Genomic DNA, 10,392 nt, shown 5'->3' on the forward strand with positions numbered 1-10,392 from the left:
AATTGTTTTCCAAGTCGTTAATTTCCTAACTAGTATGTCATTTCTGTTGGCTCTGGGCATGGCTACACCTGAATCGCTAGCACGTTTGCCTGTTTTCTTCAGCTAGTAAAAAACCGCTATTTTACTTGAGACGCAGAGAAGACTCCCATCCATTGCTTGCTCTGCAAGTGCCCAGAGAGCCGGAGGCTGGACCAGCGCCTGGCTGGGAGCTGGGACTCAGGCCAGTCTCCTGCACGGGTAGCAGGCGCCCAGCACGTGAGCCGTCCCCAGTGCCTCCCAGATCTGAACCAGAGCCAGAACTCGACCCCAGACATTGTCAGAAGGCGCACCCCATGAGAACACCGCACAGAGGCGTGCCTGTGGCAGCCTTACCCGTCAGGTGTGGTTTTTGTGTTCTCGGGCATGGATTCGGTTTTCGCACACAAACTTTCCTTTTACCTGTATTTTTCCACAGACTTTTCCTCTACACATGGTTGATGCAGTCTGATGGATGTTGCTGGTGTGTACACCGGGGAAGCCATGAGCTCTTCCCACCCCTACGTTCCCTTCTTTTTTTTTTTTTTTTTTTTTTTTTGACAGGCAGAGTGGACAGTGAGAGAGAGAGACAGAGAGAAAGGTCCTCCTTTACCATTGGTTCACCCTCCAATGGCCGCCACGGCCGGCATGCTGTAGCCAGCGCACTGCGCTGATCCGAAGCCAGGAGCCAGGTGCTTCTCCTGGTCTCCCATGGGGTGCAGGGACCAAGCACTTGGGCCATCCTCCACTGCGCTCCCGGGCCACAGCAGAGAGCTGGCCTGGAAGAGGGGCAACCGGGACTGGAACCTGGTGTGCCAGTGCCGCTAGGCGGAGGATTAGCCTGTTGAGCCATGGCACCGGCCCCACCCCCATGTTCCCTTCTCAGCCCTGTTCCTCTGTCACCATGGTCACAGGTCCCTGTGCCCACCGCCCGCCCTGCTGGCACAGTCCTGTCATCCCTAGATTTGTGTAAGCAGCCTCACCACCAACCACGTTCTGTCCAGAGTTGATCCATGCCGTTCCCTGTCAGAGCTTACTGTGCTGTTATTTTTTTTCCTTAGAGATTTATTTATTTGAGATGCAGAGGCAGAGAGAGACAGAGAGAGAGTCTTCCGTACACTAGTTCACTCCCCAGATGGCCGCAAATGGCCAGAGCTAGACTGATCTGAAGCCAGGAGCCAGGAGCTTCTTCCAGGTCTCCCACGTGGGTGCAGGGGCCCAAGGGCTTGGGCCATCTTCTCCTGCTTTCCCAGGCCATGGCAGAGAGCCGGATCTGAAATGGAGCAGCTGGGACTGGCACCGGCGCCCGTATGGCAGTGCAGGCGGTGGCTTTACCCGCTACGCCACAGCGCCGGTCCCAGCTCTTTGCTCCCTGCCCTGTTGCTGAGCCGTCCTTCCGGTGATAAATGACGATTTCCCACCCATTTTCCTGCAGGTGACTGTTGGGTTTTGACTGCTGTAAGTAAAGCTGCTGTGAATGCGGGGGTCCCTCCAAAAAATCCACAGAAAATGGAAATGTAAAGTTTACTTTGGTGCAGAAATTTTGGAAATTTATAGTTTTTTTCATAGTGTATTTCCCATGAGGTATCTGAAGACTGCTTGTATCCAGACCAAAATGGCTTTTAATTCCATTTTCCTCGAACTTTGTGAAGAACCCTTGTGCCCTGCCCAGGTGCTGTATGGGTAAAGCGCCGAGGAGAGGGGTGGCCAGGTCACGCCTGGGTTTCTGTCTAGGAGCCTCCGCCGCCTGGCCTTCCCAGCAGCGGCCGTGAGTCCCGGTGGCTCCAGATCCTGCAGCGCTGGTGGTCAGCCCTGTCTCGGGGACGTTCTGAGGGGCGTGTGGAGGCATTCATGTGGTTGTCACTGACGCACTAGTTGACATTGTAATTGACGAGTTTCCTGCGCTTCCTGGCCATGAAACAGCAAATGTCAGAACAATTTTGCCCATTTCTTGGTGTTTTTTTTTTTTTAACTGAATTTTGAGTGGCAGTGTGAGAAAAGTGTATTGTGTCACACACACACACTTCACATATTTAGAAGTATTTCATGTGTACCTTTTTTTTTTTTTCAAAAAAGATTTATTTATTTTACTTGAAAGAGTTACAGAGAGAGAGGAGAGGCAGAGAGGGAGGGAGGTCTCCATCTGCTGGTTCACTCCCCAGTTGGCCGCAGTGACTGGAGCTGTGCCGATCAGGAGCCAGGAGCTTCCTCCGGGTCTCCCTCGTGGGTCCCTGGGCGGGTGGCTGTCCCTGGACGTTCCCCGTCGGATTGCTAGCCAGGGCGCTGACTGAGTGCCTGTGTCGGTTCTGTGCCTTGTGCAGCTCTCAGTTCCTAGCACGCGTTCGCTCTGTGTCGTCCTGTCTCGACAGGCATTTCACACTCCAGTACGGACCTCCTCCCTCCTCATGTTTTAATACAATGTCATGGCTGGCAAACGAGGTTTCAGAAATCTTTCCAGTCCTGAGCCCGTGGAAGGTCGGCTCTTGGTTTTATTCAGGAGACTTCGTGCTTCTGTCCTTTGCATTTGTGTGTAACCTGGGGTTGAGTTCCCACGTGGTGTCGGAGCCCAGTTTCCCAGCTCCAGATATTCAAAGGCTGGACACGTTGACCCTCTGAGCCCAGACCCTGCAAGGCTGGCCTGAGTCTGGGACTTCCCTGGCGTGTCCGCCACTCCTGGGGAGAGCGTTGAAATCAGATACTTCCAGAATGCCCCGGCTATTTCTTCTGACCTCTTTTCCTTCTGATTTGCTTAATTTTAGAAAGTTTGGGTCAGGGCTGCGCTGTGTCTGAGTGGGTTCCGAGGGTGCCGTCCCGGACGCCCCTGCGGTCCGCCCGTCTCTGCGGGTTCTGTGGTTGCTCTGCGTGGCTGGTGTCAGCTGCTAAGTGCTGTCTTCCAGGGGAGGTTCCTCCTCGCTGCCGATGCAGACGCGGTCGACTGGCTGAGCTGCCGTGGCGTCAGGCTCCTAGCCGTGTGTCCAGACTTCCTCGGCTCTTCCGGGCTCTGTGCTGTGTGCACCCCAGGAAGCAGTCGGTGAGCTGCACTGCACCTGCAGGCGGCCTGGCCGGGAGAGCCACTGGGAGCCCAGGGCAGGCGCTCAGTGGAGGTGGGGGAGCTCAGTAGACCCTGGGTGGGCTTCTGTGCAGACAGGAGGGCTGGGAGGCAGAGGGCGTGGCTCTCAGGCCGCAGAGCAGCTCTGAGCTCGGTGGAAAAATCCCTGGGGGTCCTGGAGCCCTGTCCTTGCAGTGTGACCTCAGGATGGGGACGCTGCGTGTGGGCAGCTGGAGGGGCAGCCCCGGGTCCCGTGCAGCTCATGTCCTAGGCCTCAGCTGTGTGGCCCAAGTGCCCGGATTGTCAGGGCATGTCCGAAGGCAGAGGCTCTGCTACAGTGATAGCACAACGTATAAAAAGCAAAACTGGACACGAAGATCGAGGTGGAAAAAGTGCAACGATAGGTGACTTTCTGAATCAATATTCAGTGACTCTGAACGTTTCCAAACAGGAAGGAGGCTGTATGTTCCCCAGCCAAGAGGGGCTTGGTTATATTTTTGACGTGTCCCCACGTTACGGGGTTAGGATGACCAGTCTCCGGCGTTCCGGTGCTGGCGAGTGGTGTGGATCCAGGAGCTGTTTCTGGGGCTTGGTTTGGAGCTCTGCCAGCTTCGGTGCACTCACCGGAGCTGTGACCCTGCCAGCCGTGTGCTCGCCGCTGGGCTGCCACGGCTGTGAGGCTGGGACATTACTGTGTCTGCTTCGTGTGATGCTTTCAGCCTACAACGGGTTTACCAGGGCGTCTCCCCACTGTCAGTCAAGGGGTGTGTGCGTGCTGTTTGTATAAGATACTTGAATTTTGTTCACATGTAGAAATGTATTTACTCTGTATCCATCCATCCATCCGTCTGTCCATCCACCCATGTATCTATCCATTTGTGTATCCATCTACCCATGCATCTGTCCATCCATGTATCTGTCTGTCCATCCATCCATGTATGTATCTACACATCTCTACCATCTGTGTATCCATCTACCCATGCATCTACCCATGCATCTGTCCATCCATGTATCTGTCTGTCCATCTGTCCATCCATCCATGTATGTATCTACACATCTCTACCATCTGTGTATCCATCTACCCATGCATCTGTCCATCCATGTATCTGTCTGTCCATCTGTCCATCTGTCTGTCCATTATCAAAAGACTAGGGGATACGCCCCCACAATGCCAAGGGTCCTCTCTGATTATAGAGTTTGCAGGAATTATTGTTTTCTTTTTTGTACAACCTTTTCATTTTATCTATTTTTTAAACATTATTTACTTAATTTTATTTGAAATTAGGGAGAGCATTTTTATCTGCCCACCAAACAGCTGGATCTGGACCAGGGCAGAGCTAGGAGCCTGGGACTCAATGTGGGACTCCCACGCGGTGGCGGGGCCCACATCTGAGCCCTTACGGTCTCCCAGGGCGCTTGTCTGCAGGCAGCCGGGAGGGCAGAGCACTGGGGCTGAACCCATGGACTCTGCTGAGCGATGCGGCCGGCTCCGTGGCGTCTTCGCTGCCGGGCCCGACGCCCACCCAGCAGATTGTGTCCTGTAGCCCATGGATCCGTTTGTGTAGTGGACTAGCGTGTGGGCTCGCAGGTCTTGGGTGACAGCCTTGGGGGCTTTGGTGCCATGCCTGCTGCATCCTTGGGAGCCGGGCGGGAGACAGCCGTGTGCTGTCACAGCCGTGTGCTGTCACAGACATGGGCCACACCCCCTTCCTTACAGAAAAGCCACAGCTCTGTACATTAGAACACACGTGGGTGCACGTCTTGGAGAGCTTGTGCCAGCAAGTCCTGCAGGTCAGCCAGGCTGCCCCCAGAACTGCCCAGAGAGCGGACACAGCCTGGGCCACCTCCCCGCTGTCCTGGGTGTTGGGCACAGGCATCCGTGGGGTCAGTGGCCACACAGCTGCACACTGTCAGGTGTGCCCTGTGGGTCACAGCCTCACCTGAGCACAGGGCTGTTGTCACGCGCGGCTCTGTGACAATGGCAGCCTGTGTGGGGTCGTTGGTGATGCCCAGGGTTGGTTTATCCACACCTAATGAGTACCTGGCACTTCCCTGCCTGCACCCTGGAGGGACTCCCAGTGGTCCCTTTGTATCTGGAAAAGCGAGGCTCAGAGTGGAGGCGCTGCCCACTGACCCTCCACCAGCCCTGTGGGCAGAGGCCACCCCGTCCAGGACACGGGGTGGGAGGGGCGTCTGTGCTGCCACTGCCAGGGCTGCGGGGGGGCACCGTGCAGACCCAGTTCTGCTCTGCCCAGCGCCGCCCCCTCCCCGGCTGCCCACAGCTGGCTGGCCCCCCAGGGGCTTTCTGAGCAAGAACCCATTCACAGAAGCTAAGTTAGCAGAATGCAGTCCTTGCCAGGGGCTGGGGTTGGGCCCGACAGGAGGGGAAAGGAAATTACACACGACATCCGCACTCCAAAAATATAGCTCGGCTTTTGAGAAAATGGAGTGAAATGGTATGGAAATTGGACTACGTGATTATGGATATTGTTCTGTGGACGTGTCGCCAGGTGTCTTAGAGAAGAAAAGTGAATCTGTATTTCTTTGCCCTCACCCAGGCTGATGGTTTTACAAGAATGCCGCCAGGGAACGCTGCCAGAGCTGTGGCGGGCCTCGGGCTGCCCGTCTCTGGCGTGCCATGGCAGGCACCCTCACCCTGAGCGCCCATCTGGAGTAGGGTGAGGACGGCGAGTCTGGCCTCACGGCCCGAGCACCCTGGGTGGGCGCTGGACTCATTCTGTGCGTCTAGGGCTCAGCTCCCCCACAGCCGGGGACTCGACGGGGACCTCCTCGACCTGTTCACCCCAGCACCTGCACCCACGCTGCTGCCTGCTCAGGGCTGGCTCCTTCTCGGTGCTGCTCTGGACGGGAAGCAGAGGTGCAGCTGGGCAGAAGGCCCTTCTGCCTGGAACCACGGCTACAAGCTGGGAGCCCGTTGTGTCGGTAGCCATGTGTATGCCTGCTGTCCGGGCGTGTGCACCTGTTGGCTGGGCAGCTCGTAGTGGATTCCAAGTTAGCCACTCACATCCCGTCAGCGGTGGGCAGCAGACTTCAGGGATAGTCCCAAGCACCTTTTCCCGGAGATTCAGAGCATAGCGTGGCCTGGCTGCGGGGCCTCCGCTGACCTGGCTGACCACAGCGCCAGTGTCCAGAGGAGCTTTCAGTGCAGTGGTCCCCAGGATGGGACTTGTAGACCATCTGTGGACGCCTGGGAAGAATGTTTGCAACTTGCGTTTCTCACTTGAGAAGCCGAAAAATGGAGGCTGTGCTCTGAACACTCAAAATGCCGTCAGAGCCTGGTGCCACGGCACAGCCGGCGCGTCAAGTCCCACACCGCCCTGAGGGGCAGGGGCGCTCTCCACCTGGGCCGGTTCCTGTGTGGGAGCAGACAGACCTGTACTGGGGGCACCTACCTGTGTGCGTGCGCGTCTCCCGGGGCCTGGCGTGGCATCCACACTGGGTGAGGCTGAGCTGGGAGGAAGCCCGGGGCTGAAGTGCGTACTGAATGCAGCCCCCGCCCCGGCTCCATGAAGGTGGGGGACACGGACGTGTGTTGGCACGAGTCGGGCCTGTCGCGTGCATCCTGTGTGTGGCTCTCGGTGGTTGCTCTGGAGAACCGTGCGTGGAGCTGCGCACAGCAGTGCCCGCTTTGCACGGCTCCAGTTCCTTTTCCCGTGTGTCGCTGGGCAGACGCCCAGGCTGTTTCCGTGGACTTAGTTACTATATCACACAGCTACCTTCAGTATTTGTGGACAGGCTGGGTGTGTGTGCACAGTGTCTGTCTCGTGGATAAACCCTGTGGGTGGAGTTTCTGGGTTGCACGCTGGCCGTGTGACTGTCAGACACTTCCGATGGTTCTGGAACCAGGCTGAGCACATCTGAGTCCCGGCTGCTGCACGCTTTCCAGCGGAGAGCCCGGGTCTCCCCTCGCCCAGCCCTGGGTCAGCGCCTCGTGGCTGTGCGGGGCGCCCGTCCCCCTGGGTCACTGGGCTCCGTTCTGCACAGCCGATTCTGTGGGGCCGCGGGAGACCCTCACGTCCTCGGGCCCGCACATCCATCCCGGGGCAGTGGCTGTGTTTTCTCGGCTTACAGCTGGCTGGTCTAACTTTTTATAAACGCCCTCGCTGAAGCAGTCTCGGGCTTGCAGAAAAGTTGCACGTGCAGTAGAAGAAATGAAGCACTCGACAGTTGCTTTGCTGTACAGTTCCCGCGAGCAGGCGCTGTCCTGCATACCACATGTAAGCGTCACAGTCGGGGGTTTCCCCGGGGGCCCAGACCTGGGTCAGCTCACCCAGTGTCCCAGCTCATTGGGGTTTACCAGCGAAGGGCCGGGTTCAGAGCCCGGCGTGGCCTCAGCCCCAGGACTTTGCCCCCACGCCTTGAAGAGGTGCTCCCCTCCCGGCTGTGGTCACCTGAGCCGTGAGGCACTGGGCGGTCAGTCTGGGTGGCAGTGGCAGCAGCCGTGCTGTGGCCCTCTCCCTGCTGGTGAGGGCTCGTGGGCCTGGGATGTGGGTCTGCTGGTCTTGTCTGCCAAGGGGCTCCAGCGTGGTGAGAGGGTCTCTAAGGAAGTCAGCATCGGTCCCTCTGTGTTCAGAGCCCAGGCTCAGGCTTCCCGTGGACACGGAGGCAGAGAGAGATCTCCACCTGCTGGTTCACTCCCCACATGCCTGCAGCACCCAGAGCCAGGAGCCCCACCCAGGTCCCCCTGTGGGCGGCAGGGACCCACGCACTTGAGCCCTCACCTGCTGCCTCCCAGGGTGCCCACTGGCAGAGCACTGCAACTCGTAGTGGAGCCAGGACTCGCACCCGGGCCCTCCAGGATGGGATGGATGGGCAAAGTGGCATCTTAGCCACAGCGGGACGCAGGATCCGCTTTGTCTCACGAGAGCCACGCTGGCTTCTTCGGTTTAGTGTGTGGGTGGCATCTTCACTTCCTGTTAACTTCTGTGGTCTCCCGGTTGCCCCTCAGCTGACGTGGACTGTGTCGTGGCAAACACTCGCGCTGAGGATACCCCAAGTCAGAATCGTGCTCCACGCCCTGAGCTCCCGCACATCCTGCTCAGCCCGGCCTGCCTGTGCGAGCTCAGAACGAGTTTCCCGGCCCCCGGGCGGCATCTCCCAGCAAACTTGCCCCGTAGCTCACTGAGCACTGGGCGCGCCACCACGCAGGGTGGCCGCAGGAGTGTCACTGGCCACCCTTGGAGCCGGGAAGTCGTGGTTTGGATGAGGACCTTCCTAACTCAGGGCAGTCTGTTCTCTTCTTGGTAATTTTGTCACGTTTAAAGCCTGGCATTTGGTGTGTTACATACAACGCCATTGTCGGGACACCGGGTTAACTCTGTGGTGTCCCTGTCTCTGTGTGTAGTGGCTACCGTAGGAGTGATCTCTTCTGCTCCTGGTCGGTTCCTCTTCCTGCCCTGAGGTTCTGGCGTTCCACGCGGTTTCTGTGGTTCACTTATCTGTGGTTTCTCTTCGCACGCCGTGGTTCTCAGCGCTCGCGGCTGACGTGGAAGTGTGCACCTCCTCAGTCCGCACAGCTCCACGTGGGGTCCACAGCACACGCGTTTGTACTGTTTTTACCCCAAAGAATCAACAGCCTTTTCAGCACACAGATCTGTGGGGGGAATACAATACCCGTCCGGTACCTGTGCTGTGTGTGTGCGGGGGTCTGCCTGTGTGCACGGTGGTCAGCGTCACCTCTTCTCTCTGCCTGCATTTCCAGATAGGGAAATCCAGCTTGACCCCGGGTCACCACGGGCTGTTCTTCCTGTTGGAGAGAAGCCATGGTGCCGGTGGTCTTTGCTTGCCGCCTGTGTTTCTCTCTGGCTGTTTTCTTTCTTTTTAAAGATTTATTTATTTGTTTGAAAGAGTCACACAGAGAGAAGGAGAGGCAGAGAGAGAGAGAGAGAGAGAGAGAGAGGTTTTCCATCTGCTGGTTCACTCCCCAATTGACCACAAAGGCTGGGGCTGCGCTGATCCAAAGCCAGGAGCCAGGAGCTTCTTCCGGGTCTCCCAGGCGGGTGCAGGGGTCCAATCACTTGGGCCATCCTCCACTGCTTTCCCAGGCCATAGCAGGGAGCTGGATGGGAAGTGGAGCAGCTGGGGTTCGAACTGGCGCCCTGAGAGGAAGCGGAAGTGAGAAGCAACTTCCTGGGTGTGCGCCCCTCTGGCACGGGGTCTGCACTGCACGGCAGCCGACCGCTTGGTGCCAAGTCTGGGGCCCCGCGTCCGCCTTGCCGGCCCCTCGCCGCTCTGTCCCAGGCTCCACGGTGCGGGAAGCGGCCCTTCATCTGCCCGCGAGCGAGCCGAAGCCCCTCAGTGTGCAGGTTGGCCAGAGCAGGAGGCCAGTGGGGGCCCTGGGGGCTGCTGACCAGCAGGGGGCGACGTGGCTGGGCTGGCCGCAGCTGACTCCCCCCGCAGCCGTTCCATGTCCATCCTGTGGGAGGAGCAGCTCGATCCACACCCTGCAGACTGCGGCGAGAGAGGGCATCTGAGGATTTGGTTCTGGGCGGGGGAGATCTGAGGGGAGGTTCCAGGGCCTCACAGGGCATGGGCAGGGGTGGGAGCACGGAGGGTAAGGGGCCACACCCTGCAGACCGCGGCGAGAGAGAGGGCATCTGAGGATTTGGTTCTGGGCGGGGGAGACCTGAGGGGAGGTTCCAGGGCCCTCACAGGGCACGGGCAGGGGGGGAGCACGGAGGATAAGGGGCTTCTGGCCGGAGTGAGCTTTGGGCAGCCTGGGAATGAGATGTTGGGGGGTCAGGTGCGATGCATGTGGGGGTGCGGGGCGGTCACTGACCCAACACAACCAGCTCAAACTGGACCCAGCAAGGACAGAGAGAGCCACGCCTCCCAGAAAGGACTTGGGAGACTGACCCCCACTGTTGGACCTCTCAGTTGTAGAGATGCCCACTTGCTCGAGAGGACGCCCAAAAATCCAGACTCCAGACCAGTTGATGCAAAAAGCATGAGGTATTTATTGTATGTTTGCGCAAACGGGCCCCCACCTAAGGCGGTGAGGAGCCCTGAGCGGCAGTTTCACACAGGTTATATAGTCAACAAATTAGCATATGGGATTGGCCGGTTCGGAGGGACAATTAGCATACCGGAGAGTGCTGAGGAGAGTGCTGAGGGAACCAGCTGAGGAGAATGCTGAGGAGAGTACTGAGACTCTCCGAAGGGGAGTGGCAGCTCTGCTCTGGGCATGCCTAGAGGTTCTCTAAAGGGGATAGACTTTTCCTTCCCAGAGAACGTGCCCGCTGGACCCTGGGGAACATCTAACCTCTTAAGAAGCCCCTGATGTCTGCCCAGGCCTAGTTTCTTGTCCC

The sequence above is a fragment of the Lepus europaeus genome, chromosome 6 (genome assembly GCF_033115175.1).
Source record: "Lepus europaeus isolate LE1 chromosome 6, mLepTim1.pri, whole genome shotgun sequence".
NCBI classification, from domain to species: domain Eukaryota; kingdom Metazoa; phylum Chordata; class Mammalia; order Lagomorpha; family Leporidae; genus Lepus; species Lepus europaeus.